Raw genomic sequence first — 15,491 nt, 5'->3', positions numbered from 1 at the left:
ACGTCTACATGATTTTTTATCACCCCCAGGGACGGTGACTCCCCCACCTCTCTGGGCAGCCCAGTCCAAGGCCTGACCCCTCTGGCAGTGAAGGCATTTTCCCTGATATCCAACCTAAACCTCCCCTGATGCAGCTTGGGGCCGTTTCCTCTCGTCCTATCGCTTGTTACTTGGGAGCAGAGACCAACCCCCCCCTCACTACAATCTCCAGTCCTCGAGTGACTTTCTTTCTGGGAGCTTTATTTGCATTGCCTCATTTTAGGTGTAATAGGATGCTTTCTCATCCTGACAAGGGGAGGGTTACACTGGTCACCTAAGGGTCACGTGAGTGTTACTCTCATCCAGAACCAAACTTTACCATGCCTTTCACAGGCAAACTTTGTTGAAAGGTTAAGTTGCTCGGATGGTGTTGATGTAATATTAGCAAGGTATATGGGTATCCTTGAATTTTTAGCAACCTGATAGTTGCTAACAGTAAAGCAGCATTTTATGTGATATCATATAAGCTTGAAAGATAAGGGATAGTCAGACCTTAAATGAACAGTGTGGTCTTTATAGGAACAGAGATACTTCCAGTCTATGTCCTAGTCTGCTCAACTATGTTCAAATTTTTAAACAATTTCATTCATCCCTTAGACTGCACACACACCACCTTTTGAACCCCACGCTGGAACAAAATGTGCCAATGATATGGGAAACTAAACTTCTTAGGCTGTATGTAGTAAGGGGCTTATACAAGACAAGGGATAACACTGAAGAACACTGACTTTTTAGGCAAGCAGAAATGTTAATAAGGGTAATGAGACTCAGATCTCTGCGGATAACACAGTTACTCTGGTAAGTAACCAGTTTTTCTTGTGACTACTTTGGGACAACTCTAGTTTTGAAAATAGTTTTTCCATCTTGCCTTTCCTCTGGATGTAACTTCTGTTTATGCCTTTCCATCCTTAATACTTGCACTTGTGACCTGAACCTGTAAGTTAGATGGACTGGCTTCTAGAGCTGAATGTATTTCTGAAGGAGCACGAGGGCACTTCATGACCTACTCCCTTGGCTGCTTTAAGCAGCTGCAATAGGCTCCTATATAGTGATCTAGAAAAACAGTTATGGTAGTACGCTTCATGTTGCGGGAAATGAAAAGAATGGTTGTATTTTAAGTCATGCATGAGAATGACTTAAGAATAATAATGAAAGTCAGAAGGGTGAAAACATGTCAGTATACTTTTATCAAATACTCTCTGTCAGCATGGGACCAACCTGAAATCCTTCAACAAACCAACTGGAGTTTAAGAGAAAACAGGAACAATATTTCAGTGCTTTGGATTCTTGTTTTTTAGTTCTATCCACACCATGTATTTGAATTAATTTAGCATAGCTGCTCAAGAAAAATTAACCAAAACCAGTGTAACAACATGAAAAAACATGTTGGATATGTTTTAGGTTCACTGAAGAAGCTCACTGAAATCAACAGCGCTTTTTGAAGAGTGTGAAGTCATTTATACACGTAACTGACAGAGGACGTTTAGATCTTGTTCTGGACAAACCCAGAGCACTTGAAGTTCCACGTAGATGCAGATAGTTTCTGAGTCTCAGTGATTTCTGGGATAAATGAAGATGTATTCCAAACACTGAGGTCAGGCCAGGTAGATTTTTAACTAGTGTCAGAAATTGAGCTGTTAGAAATAAAGTAAGCCAGGCTTCCGACTACCTTTGCCTGCATGCCACCAAGCAAGAAAGCACTTTATTGATACAATTCCTTCCACAAACCAGTCCCAGGTAACTGTTCTTCCACATAGCTCTTAACAGTCATTGTCATGCCTGTAAGAAAGTAATCTATAGGTACGATTATTCAGGCTCCTCATTTGATTTTTATGGTTGTAATTTTTATGCGTAATATGAAGATGATAGGTAAGTGTAAAATATTGCAGGAGGCAAAAGACCTTAGAAGTCAAAGAAGTTTGTCTTCTGCATGTGAAAGAGCAAGATTAAGCACTAGAATATTGTAAAATACCTTCAGAAAAGAGCTATTTCAGATAAGAATGTTTCGGAAGCAGGTAAGACAAAAAAGCTGGAGGAGAGTGTGATAAATTAAAAAAAAGGTTTCCATGAAAGTGTACACTACAGTGGAAAACTTTTGAAAGTCCTTTTGTAATCTCGTTCTGTATTTTATTCTATTGAGTAATAAAATGTCAAACATGAATAACAAGGAATGTATCCTGTTTTACCACTATAAACTGATTTAGAATACGCAAGCTTCTGGATTATTATTACTGTAATAGCCATCTTCCGCTAGTCAAGCATATATGAAAAAAATATTAGACTTTCACTATTATTGTTCTTGATGAGAAAACCAGAAAAACACAACACACTGAGAAAAAATATTTGAGTCAACAGTTACATAGCAACAGGAGCAACAATAATGCAGAATGAGCCTCTCTTTCTCTCATCTTTTGATCATCTTTTGATAAATCTACTTTCTACAGTTAGGGGGTTGAGTCAGCATGCTTAGTAGACTCTGGCCTTAAATCTGTAATGTTACTTAAAGGAGAACTGATCTCGTTTGGACTATATAGCCATTCCTTTAGCCTCCTAAAAATTTGTCACTTTGGTTGTGTTTCAATTTCTCAATGTATAAAATAGGAGCAAGATAGTTATCCTGGACCAAATCTGTCCAGTTTTGGCTCGGATTGTTGGCTCCAGCAGAATCAGAATCACAGAATAGAATCATAGAATCATTCCGGTTGAAAAAGACCCCTAAGATCAATGAAGTCCCCATCATCATGTCCCCAAGTGCCATTTCTACACATTGTGTGAACCCCCCCAGGGATGGTGACTCCCCCACCTCTCTGGGCAGCCCGGTCCAAGCCCTGACCACTCTGGCAGTAAAGACACTGTTCCCAATATCCCACCTAAACCTCCCCTGATGCAGCTTGGGGCCGTTCCCTCTCGTCCCGTCACTGGTGACTTGGGAGCAGAGACCGACCCCCCCCTCACTCCAGCCCCTCTCAGGCAGCTGCAGGGAGCGAGAAGGGCTCCCCTCAGCCTTCTGATAATACAGAAGGATACAGAATAGATTTCTATGCATTCTGAAAATAATAGTCTGACTTTTTAAAATGGTAATACTCATGTGGTAGAAAGCTAATTTAAAAACTGTATCATGTTTAATTGTTCTGCAAAACGTTCTTAACCCTTGTGCCAATTCTCTGCTTCCTGTCCTCCAAAGACATTCAGTTCTTACTTGTGATCCAAATTATCTTATTTTGTGATTGTTTCCTATAATTTGTCTTGAAAGATACATATTTATTGTTGAAAAGTGTTTACAAATTTGTATCTTAAAGAGAGGGGACTGCAAACAGATATAACAATGGAATTTTGTATTCAAAAGAGATAACACTGAAAATATTTTATTGAAAAACAAGCATTACAACTGGAAGTCAAAGACTAGGAGGCAAGGCATCACAAATTAAAGTAGTTCGTATAAAGTCCTATTATTCTAACTGTGGTTTATGTTTGCATAAAGTAATTTTCCTTAGTGTTGATTTGCTTTAACTACTCAGATGTAACTGGTGTTGAAAGTATTTTGGAAATAAATTTGAAAACTTGTCTTTGAAAACTTAAAGGATTGACAATGAAGGTTTACAAATACAATACTCCAATTATCTGTTACTTACATACAACTATTAAGTAATGGTAAGTAAAAGTAGTACATAAAATGTGTGTATGTATCTTACAGTTTCTTGAGACCTTGAATGGTCCTTAAATTGATGGACATTGATGGAATTTGATGGAATTAGTGAAGAGCCACTCGTGTAAATGAAGTCAGAGTCAATTTATGCAGAACTGCAATGCAATATAAGCTGTGTTGTGTTCTCTTCACATGGCACATCATTTGGAGTAAAATTGGAATTGATTTCAGTTCTTGAGTTAGAAACTCAAAACACTTAGATGTATTTGTTGTTCCACTCTAGTATAATAAAGGCCATGGAGAAGGCAATCTGTTAAATATTTGCTTTCTCTGGCTATTGAAAGGGATTGCCAGTCATTAGTGTCCCCCAATTGCTGCAGGTTGTAGGTTGCCGAGAACTTGGGCAGATGACAGCATAGTTTTACTTTTCTAATATTTTGAAATAAATTTCTATTAATCTGTGTATATTTTATCACTGTGGAGATCATTAAGAAATTTTTTGCAGGAAGCTGTCCTGTCAGATTCCACTTCTCAGTACATAGAAACTTTTTTTTCCTGTTGATTATTGATACATTAAAAACATCAAATGGAGGCTACTGAACCTCTAAAACCCCAAAGCTTATACCACGCCACTGTTACAGTTTAATACTCTCTGTGAATTTACATTGGAAACCACTGGTCTATTTGAACCAAGCTTTATAGGCAACTGAAAGACTCAAAGGGACCAAATTCCATCAGATTTCACGTACGCAGTGGCTGAATAGAGCAAAGAGCTCTTGTTAGTGCTCAATTATGGAAAAGCTGAAGTGAGCGCTTCCTTCTCCTGAACAATATGAAATCTACCCAGGAGCTTCATCCCCAACGTACAGATTCTTTGTACTCCAGGTTTAAGGTAAATACCGTTTGAAATATCAGTACCATTCAGTACGTGCTACATTCTACATTTCGCTTATACCTATACCTACATTTTACTCTGTTTTTCATCTGTTTAAACTGTGTGCTTTTCAGTGCAAAGAGTACCTTATCTTCTATTTCTATGCAGAGTGCTTGGCCCTTTAGATACCTAATGAGTTTGGGGTTATCTGTGTGCCATTTCAATGAAAAAACGGTAATGGTTTAGGTAGGAGTACTACCTAGTCACAAATGTACTCAAAAAACGGTGTATGTAAACTTGGTGTGTCTCCTTCATTACACAGCCACCTTATCGGTTGTTTTTCTTGTACCTCCTTCTGCCATTACATTAAGTGAAGTTAAGCTCATACGTTCCTAATACATAAAAATAACATTTGTCTCTTATTACACATGTGAACAAGGGTAAAAATCACAATACAAATATGTACTTGCTCTGTATTCTGAAATGTCACTAAACACCTCTGATTTCTTTTAAATTTGTTTATAAATTTAAAATATTTTTTTTTAGATTTTTAAAATTGATTCAGTGAGTGCTACCCATTTTAATGATTTGCTTTGTCTTTGCTTGAAATTGGCAATGGGTAGTTCATCTGCCAAGACTTGTGTGAAACATCTGCAACTTTTAAGTCCTATGCATAAGGCCTGATACGCGATGAGATAATAATAAGTCTGATCAGCTGATTGTACTCACTGCATACTTACGAAATCAACATAAAATACTGTTTGGCTACTGTGAAAAACTACAAAGATGATTTTGGACACAGGGATATTTATTGAACGTTTCGTACAGACTGATTTCAAGGTAGCCCAGTATAAATTAATTCCATCAGGCGATTATGGAAAATAAATTGTCAGCTTCAAATTTTCATGTGTATTTAAGATTTATCTTTAGAATAGTTTAATTAGATGCTTAAATATTACCCAGAAATATGGAAGCTGCATACTGAAAGCAATCCAATTAACATAGAGCACAGCTATTATAACACATTTTTCATGTTGGAGGAACCAACCTAGTACAGTATGTCTCTCTGCCATAAGCACAATCAAGTGAAGGAAGCATTTAATATCAGCGCTTTGCTGAAATTAAGGTACAGTTATGGTGGGGACTTTTTAAAACTGTAAACATACTGTAAAGCCCTCTGCCATAGAGAGTTTATAGCCTGGGGAAAAGAAGATGGACTGTTTATATCTAAATATTAAAATATATTTCTTATGTATGTGGGTTTTAATGACATGCTTTGTTTCTTTTCCCCAGTTACTTCCCACTTGGCTTATATGCTATCAGATTTTTTTTCTTATATCACAGCTAACTTTGAGCTTTGATAATAATTTATGGGACAGTATCTATATGGATCAGCTGAGAAAGAGGGCTGTGGAATGAAAGGAACTAAAGATTCTTTGTGAGAAACAGGTGGAATTTTTAGGAGAAATTGCAGCAAAAAAAATGTTTTTTCACTGTTCTAGTGGGGTAAAGATGCTTGGACATTGAGAATATGTGAATAAAGAAGCAATATCTTCCTCTTTAAAACTTCAGGATAAGTGTGGATATCAGTACTTTCTGGCTATATCAGCAAGATGCTTTTTTATCACTAGAATTTGATTTTCTGCAGTTGTAAACTGCGGGCAGTGAAGACTGGTGTCGTTTTGTGGGTGAGCTGCGTAACCTTCCATGTGCTACAGTGCTACAGTTACAAGTACTTTTTCCATTTGGTTGTTAATCACAAGGGAAATATGTTTATTATAACTCTTTCCTATACGCCAATTGTGATCTAATCTTCCATAACTATATAGTTATATATTTACTATATGTATTATACATAATTCAAGTATACATATTTCTTTTTTCTAAATTTTCAGTGTTACATGCTGTCTTATATTTTAGTCTAAATAATTTTAACTAATGATTGCAGAGCAGTTTGGTTGGTCCTAATGCAAACGTTCTAGCCAGTGGGATTATTTTCACTTGGGTAGGTATTTGTCTGTAGCCCTCAGGTGCATTAGGGCAAAGCACTTTGAGTATTCCAGCAGTGATCGCATTTTTATGGAGGTAATCATTAAGAAATCACTTATGTACAATTATGTACTTAAATTAGTATGAGCTATTTTCACATAATTTGATAATATGATCGATTCCACTTTAGGATTTAATCTAGAAGTAGTCAAACTCTTCCATCTCTGAAGAATTATCTGGTTTAATGCTATATCTAAGGGAAAAAACAGATCAAAGCATGCTGTCCACATGACTTCCAGTGCTGGAAACCCGGTCATGTTTGCAGTAATTATATGTAAAATCTATGGCATTTGGAGAGCTGCATCCTTGTTTGAACATCTGAGGAATGACCTTTACTCAGAGTTTTCTCAAGCAGAGGCTACTGAAAGAAGAGGGATTACAGTAAAGCACTGATTTCTTTCCCAAGCATGTAACGCACATGTTGGAAGGAAGGAGGAGTTGTAGGGGGTTGGCAAGAAAAGCATTTTGCTAAGGGGCTTTCTGTCTGTTGCTGTGTCCTCAGCGTCACAAAGGGACGTCTGACTCCTGCAGAGGGCAGAGATGCGGCAGGGCTGCAGTAACGTAGTACCTGAGTGGCTGGTTTCCCTCCGGCGTCAAATGGAGAATGTTCTCTCTCTGCAGCGAGAACCTTGTGTTTGTGCCATGGTTACTTCGCTTTAAATCACAGAAAGAACCCAAATCTGAGGTGATTATTCTTTTATTGAAGTACAGTCCTTGTTACTTTGGTGAGATACCTGCCCAGGAGAGTCTGAGAATTAGGGGCGCTGGGGCTTGAAAACACCACCGAGAGAAAATGCGTTTTTCGTGCGTGTTGGGGAGGTGTGTGCGGCACGCCAGGATGGTCCAGCACGGCCGGGGACCGTCTGTAGCGGCTTCCTGTCCCCGTGGCAGCCGGAGCCGTACCGGAGCAACCGCCTCTGCTCCGTCTCTGCGCCCCGAATCCCGAGCGGGGAGCAGAAGGCCTAACCCCACGGTTGGCGGGACGCGGCACTGCTCTCTCCCAGCGTGTCTTGCCTGGAGACGACCAACGTTGGGTCAGAGCGTCTCTGCTGAGGTTCCAGCATGTCCGTAAAGGGCAGGAGCATTTCTTGTTCGCTTGTGCCACCTCAAGCTTTTTAAGGGCTGCTATTTGCCTCTGCTGAAACATGTCCTGTTAAGCCTCTCTGGGCTGTAAAACAGTATGGGAGGGTTGGGAAGCTGAGGCCTTTGCTGTCATCAGTATCCTCAGCCACCAGCATTGTCAACAGATGAGGACGCTTTGGTACGACCACTGGTTCATCCTCCTGGTTTTCACAGCCAAGACTTCCTTGCTTTGAGATTGGCCCTGCACTTTTCTTCTGTGTTAATAATGTTCATTTTTATGTACTGCAAAGTACGAAGCACTGCAATGACCATCATTAACTACAGATGTTTAGAATTGTTCGATAATAAAAAGTAAATGGTGCTTTAACCTCGGAAATACCTCATGTTACAATTTGTCATGAGCCACTGGGATAGAAGGCAACCTAAAAAAGCTCACATCTGAAACTTCTAGTAATTTATGATAAGGCTGATTTGGAACATATCATGGGGGAAAACATTTCACTTTATTGGGAAATTATAAAATTTCTTGATATAATTTTAATATAATAACATTAAAACTATTAACTATTAAAACTATTAATATTACAAATATTAACTTCCTGTTACAGTATGAACTGTATTTTGACTTAATGTTTGGTATTGCTGAGAAAAAAAAGGTGCAAGTTCCATAAACTGTTCATCTAAAGTTAATTTTGAAGGTTCCGTTTGTTCTCCTTTGACAGCTGAACATAATTTCACTGAAGAGGAGAGTTAAAATCCCAGTGGTGGTAATAGTTCTTTCCATTAAATATGTTCTCGTCCTTCCAAAGATCTGTCAGGTGGCTTGCTTGTCCTGGCTGGACCCTCATTTGTTTCAGTGTTCAGTTGTTTAAAAAATAACTGATTCTTCCAGAAAACTAAATTAAGAATTCATTGTTTTAATCTTCTCTTAATTTGTAAAAGCTTCTCCCTGCCACTGTCCCCCTCCCCCCCCCCCCCCCCCCAATAAATATTCCATTATTTACATTAAATCTGACAAGGTAAAGGACTTAAGAAGTGAGCTCTAAAAATGAGAGAAACTAAGCAGTCAAGTTCTCATCCAAAGGGAGATGCAAAGAAAAACAAAAAAGCAAATACGACAGATTATTAAATCAATTTAATTTTTAATGAGCTACATTTAATGTAGATAGTTACATCACCGAGGCTGAATTGCAGGGAAAGTTCTTTACTGTTGCTTTTTCTTTGTATTTTGAAATTATACATTAGGACCTGAGCCTTTTCCTAATTGGACTAATTGTACCATTGATACCCAGTTCACCAGCTTTGACGGTGAATGCAGTCAGCCGTTAAGAGACCTTTTCTATGCTTGGAAATGTATGATGCATTTAGCACAGCATTTATTCTAGAATAACGTAGCATAGTCGACGTTGTGATTGGAACGAACAATTATTCTGAAGCAGCCATTTTCATAAAATCATCTTTGTAGATGAGCTCTAATGTACTGTAAATAAAGTTAGAATTTAATCTTCAGTACTCTGTCATTAAATGGTTTGTCCTTTAAGCTTTTATTGCACTATGTTGTCCTCAGAAGACATGTAGGAATTTTGGGATTTACAGTCCATTGACATTTTACTGGGAATGAAAAAACTCAACAGTTGAGGCACCTGACACAATATTTACGTCACTTCGACTAGTCTGAAAGTGGACGGAATTAACTATTAGTTTTAGCCTAGTAAAGCCCAGCTTTATCTGAGCTTAGTAGCCCACTGTTAGTTGTGTTTAAAAAAATTGCTTAAAATTTTTACTAAATACATTATATGTGTTAATTCTGCCATAAAAATTATGCTGTATCCTGGGGTTAGGGACCGATTAAGAACCACTAATGTGCCAGATCTCTGGGTAAGGTATTATGAATTATTCATGCTGTTATCCTAGTGCAATCACAATAATGTCTTGGTGCTAATTAGCAGGTGGATGGGCTGACACAAAGTCAAGAATACCCAGGAGGTATTCTGTTCAACAGTTATTTGAATTCCTGCTGATAAATATCTTTTCTGCTCTTAAAATTTATTTCTTATTTAACAGAAAAGACTCTTACTTTGGGGTCCTTTCTGTTATTTCAACATTAATTAAAAATAAAAACCAAAAACAACGAACCAAATACTTTTTTAGAGTTGAACTGCTCTGAGAGCTGAAGCATTTGACAGCTTTTGGGAAAACTCTGCAAGGTTTTATTGTTACGTCTCACCATATTTGTCCATACTGGTGAGCTGCATTTTACCCTTTCTTCTATTACCCGTGAGCTTTATTGCCTTGTATTAATCAGGCCAGAATTTGTCTTATTTTTAGTGAACGCAGAACACTGTATGTGCAATTGTAAAGCACAGCACTTACTGTAGTAATGAAGTAATTAGGTATTTGTACATATTATTATTTATGAGTTAAAGGAACACAGTTTAAAGCAGCTAACAGATAACCCGCCCTCCTTTTTTTACTTGGCTGTTATTCATTACTCTATTTTTTCTCCTTCCTCTCTTTTAAGTCAACTCTCAGCATTTCACTTTGACCTAATGTTGGCATGTATCACTGTTTATTAAAAAGGGATTATTAGAAGTCAAACTGAAGGGCATTATCAATCCACCCTGTATTTTGCCACTGTTCCTTAAAAAAATCCTTTTTTAAAAAAAAAAAAAAAAAAAAGACTGCAGCCTGAAACAGCTTCATCAATGGAGAGGTTCCAGTCTCACAGCTCAGCCTCAGAAAAAAAACCACAAACGAAACAATCCTCCCCACCACCGATTTCCCACTTTTTTTCTTCTCTAGCCGTCGTCTTCCTTCATTGCGTGCTGACCCTGCCAAGGTTTCCTTCCCCCGGTGCTCCCTGAAGAAACACATTCTGGCAGCTCCATGCAGAGGTGACTGGCGGGTAGGACCTCTTGGCTCTCCGAGGACGCCCAGCGTAGCCTGGCTTTGGTGGGGGATGTGGCACGTAGCTGTGCCGCTGAAGAGCTTTCGGTTTAGGGAGGAAGAGTATGAGGCCTGAAGAGCAATTCTGGGGGACTGATGCTGGCCTTGCTTTGTGTTCCTCTCTCTGGTGTTTGTGTTTCAGCTCATCCACAGCGTGAGATATTTTGCCTCCCTTTCCTCCCCTCCCCTTTTCCTGTTTCTCTCCCTCAGCCACCACATCCTTCCTGGTGCTGCTTATCACGGAGATTTGTCTTCTCTCCCTCGGTTCTCACTCTGCTGCATATGATTAAGCACCTGGAACATTTCCAGCCTGATGACTGCAGAGTTTTGCAATGAAACTCCTCCGAGGTTTACTGCAGTAGGGCTGCCTCAAAATGCACTGCTGTGAAGGAGTCAGGCTTCATGTGCCCTAATGCCTGTCTTCGTACAGGTTTTAAAAGTGCTTGGCATAATAAATGCATCGTCGTTATCTGAATAACAGCAACAACCTGCGTGAGGTCTCATAGTAGAAGAATGTTTCATTGTTACAAACGGTACAAAATCCTTCATCTAGAAAACTATTCCCTTGTTTTCTTCTGAAATGTGCAGGCAGCTGAACTGATGGACGCTGCTGCCATTGACTTCTCTGACTCTGCTTTTTAGGGGTTAGCCTGGAACAAAAGTTTCACCTACTGTTATGCTCAAATTGAACAGGTTTCTATACTTCATGTAATTTGGAATTTGGGTCTGAATAGACCAGCTGAGGTTCATCTTGGCTTCAACTGTAAAAACCAAGCGCTTTTGGTGGTAGATGTCACCGCTACAACACTACGCTGCTTAATGGCTACGTTACAATCACAATTGCTACATCGGATTCTACATTAACTCCTTCTGAAATGAATGGTGGAGGGCAATTATTGTGCTAACTAAACTAAATTAAGGTTTTGCTTAAGAGAGAATATGTGAAAATGCTTTGCTGAATAGAAAAATAATGTGAGATAGACTTGGAAGCTTCCTCAAGAACATTGTCCTAAGCTTTTAGCCTGCAAGCTGTCTCAAAAGGCACTGCTTTTTGTTACTCGGTCTTTCACTCGAGGCTGTGTACACTGATAAAATGCTGTGTATCAATAATGCCAGTGTTCCATTGCCAAGAAGCTTTTTCACAAGGCTTTATAGCCGTTTAACATGAAGCTGGTAGTAATGTTGTCCGCTGGCTGAGACTTTCCAGAATTAAAAGGCAGTTGAATTCAGAAAGGATATTTATCTTCAGCAAATCCAAACATTTGAGAGTAGAATAGAATTGGAAGAAGAGCTAGAAAATTAAAAAGCAGGAAGAGGCTCTTTGCTTCCATCTTGGTGAGGGTCTGAAGGAGCTTTTGATCAACGGGAAACACATTCTTATTTGTCAGTTGGCCAGGGTCTTGTTAGCTTGTCTTCAAGTGCAGAGAACAGAATGAAGAGGGCGAAGGAATCTCCTCAAGCCCTGTGCAGGCATGACAGTAGCACCTGGTTACTGGCATTGCTGCGACAGAGCCCCTGAGGAACTGGTCAGTCAGAGAATGGAAATGTATTAGAAAATGTACCTTGTATTAGAGAGAGTACCTGGTATATTCTATATATTGCGGCTTCACTTGGTGCCTTTCTGGAAATTTCTGACAGTTTCTTATGGATTGTCAAAAGTCTCTCTGCTAAATCAGCGCTCAAGCCATGCCTAAGCTTCATGTGACCATGCGTGCTGTGGTTCAGCAACTCTAAAAAGTAGATAATGGAAATAAGATATGTGGGGTTTTTTTAACAAATAGTAGTTTAATTCTCTCAACATTTCTTTTTTGTCCCAGTCTCCTGTCTGTCCTTACACTCCATCCATCTATACCTTTCTCTTGTGTCTATCCTTCTCAAAAGGCTCATGTTTTTACCTCCATTATCTTTTATCCTGCTCTTCCCCAAGTCCTCTTTTGCCCTCCCTGACCTACCTTCCCACTTAAGATACTTTCTTCCTGGCCTCGTGGAGCATTGCCATGGTGACCACATGATGTCATTGCACTGGGAATGGTTGCCTAGGAAACTGTATGATGTCATTGCACTGGAGACAGTTGCCATGGTTACCGAGTTGGCTGAGGTAACTGGGGAAACAGGGCTGGTCACCTGACCAGTGCCAGGAAATGTTCCCATTAATGGGAATGAAGAAGAGACTTTCATTCGTATTTTTATATTCCGGGGAGGGCTGCCTGCGATTCAAAGACGCTGTTTCTTTTTCTGCTCTGAAGGGCTCCGTTTGGGCTGCTTTCTGCTGGTCTGTGTGATCTTGCTCACCTGTTTCTACCATTGAATGTTACTGTGATTATCAAGCCGCAATAAAATGGGGAAAAGCTCTGTTGTCCTGTGGTTCTGTGTAAGGTGGGTGCCCACCTTCCATTGCTGTTTGATTGTTCCTGTTTGGTTCCTTTTGCTTCTGGGATGAGTAGCCCGGCCCGGTTATTATCCCAGCAGATGTCAGAGATACGGTGAATGTCACATGCCTGAGCTTGCTTCATCTGCGCCAGGCTCTGTGTCTGCCTGTAATTTGTTTTCCGCTTCTTTCCTGCCTTTCCCAATTTCTATTTCACCCTTGCTGAAATGTAGCCGTCTTGTTTTAGTAATTCCAGGAGTTCCAAGAAATGTCCAGTGGGAAAGGTGAAGCAGAGGTTAAATAAAAAGTAGGAAGCAGCTATTAAAGGCCAAGAACAAGCTTGTTAGCCTTTACTGAGAGCGTAGAACAACGTGTAAGCGCGTGTGAGGCTGATCATGATTCGCGTAAGGATTTGGGAATGTAAAGGGCGCTTAGAGCTGTGTGTCTGTGATGTGCAGATTGGTAGCTCTGGCAGAGTGTTGTGTATTTATACAAACACACATATAATTGCTCTATGGATAAATAAGATTTTACAAAAATGGCTTTTCTAGACTTCCTGTAATTTGAGTGAATTCCATGTCTAAGGTAAATTAGGCAAATTATGCATGTGTAAGTGTGAGCATCCCCACATATCAGAGGGTCTTTACTCTCCATACCCATGCAGGTGCTCTGGAGTTCACTAGAAACTCTAGTTCAAACTTGCCATTGGTTAACCATGAAATGAGCCCTTCTCTGGCCCTCATGTGCACTGTGATCCTCAAGCTGAGAATCATAATTTGGGTTAAAATCCTTACAACTACTGTGGAGCTGAAAACAAGGCTGCTAGCAAAGAAGATCTGGAGAGTGCTTGTGGCAGGCCAGATAACTGAGGACTGCAGGGTTCCTGAGTGCCTAAATGATTGAAATCCGGGGCTCCTGAAATGGGATGGGGGTAGCATCCAAGTTTTGGCAGAACTAGGTGAAAGGTTGGGAAGAGAGAATGTAACTTCATTGGGTGGGAACAGAATTTCCAGACTTAGTCACGGGGCGGGGGGAACAAAGGGGTAGGGGCTGGGTTTTTTGATGTTTGGGGTTGAAGTAGTAAAACCTTTTATTAGAGTTTAATTTGGATTCCCTTCCTCATACTTCAAAAATACTCTTTGGATGACTGTTTGTTTGTTCAGTGGACTGCACAAAGCAATCGCAGCCTCTGTGCCGAAGTTACTGTAAAAGAAGATTGTGCTTCACATCTGTAGCTAGGTAGGGCTGCAGGAACCGACGGTCGTAACAGATCAGGCGGCAACGGGACAGAACCGCTAACGAGACGGAAAGCAGCAGCGTCAGCGCTGCGGGGTTCCCAACGGGCAGGCGAGAGCCGTCAGTAATCGCTGGCCTCTGCTCCTGGCCTGTGCGTTAAATTCCAACTTGACAACAGCATTTAGTTAATCAACATGCAATGGCGGTGTTTGCAAATCAGGTCGCTTTGTTCATTTTGAGCTAACGGACTTTCCTCTCTGTGAAGTATGTGTCAGTAATCTTGCAGCTTTCCCCGCCTCTAACGGGCTGGAACAACCCTACAGTTACTAGCGTGGGTTCGTGATCACTTGTCCTGTCAACTGAGCTTCAGAATGACGCCCGAGCTTGCGTTTGGTTTATTTCAGCACTATACCTGGCAACTTGCGTTTGCTGGATTTAAGTACATTTTAAATATTTGCATTTGGATCACATTTATTGGTAAAATATGAGAAAGAAAGCAAGAAGCTGGGCTGTGTTTGTTTAACTCTCAGGGAGGTGTGGGAGAAGGTTGGTAGAGCTTATGGTTTTTTGGTAAATTTTGGCTGGAACCAGCAGGCAGGTTCATGATTCGTATTCCAGCTACCTGCCTGTGGTCTTTCACTGGCATCAGGCGGTGAAATACTTGTAAATATTTTAAAAAATAATTGTACGCTGTGACACAGCAATACGGGAGATCTCGTAGTGATAAAGGATTATAGGTTTGTTTTCCCCCAGAGTCAGACTCGGGGTGCCTACAGCGGCGGCCAGCCCACGGGCTGTGCGAGCCCCGCTTTTGCTGGCTAAGGCTTCCATCTGCTGGAGAACGCCGCTCTCACAGTATTCGCTCTGCACGGCATGCCGAGATCCAACGTTTTGCTAGTTAAAACCCCAAAGATTTATTAATTATGAATTATTATAACAAAAATAGCTCCTCTGCGATATTAAGTAGCTAACACGAAATGCTTTTACGCGCTCTGTAGCTTTACATTTGAAAGGTGTGTAACTGCCTGCCTACCTTGAGCCAACGCGTTATGTTTTAGTCTAAAATACAGTCTCTAAGAGTAGCCATATAAATCAAAGTACAGAATCTACAAACGTCTTCCTAGTGGGCAATTTTGTGACTCGTGACACAAAATAGTGTTTCCAGTAAGAGACTTCAGAGGCTGCAGGACTGCCCCTTTGTGCTTTATGACCAAATGAGAAGGGGGCACGTCTCCACTGAGACGTGATGT

Source organism: Phalacrocorax carbo, chromosome 15 (assembly GCF_963921805.1).
Source record: "Phalacrocorax carbo chromosome 15, bPhaCar2.1, whole genome shotgun sequence".
NCBI lineage: Eukaryota > Metazoa > Chordata > Aves > Suliformes > Phalacrocoracidae > Phalacrocorax > Phalacrocorax carbo.
This window is presented reverse-complemented; position numbering follows the sequence as displayed.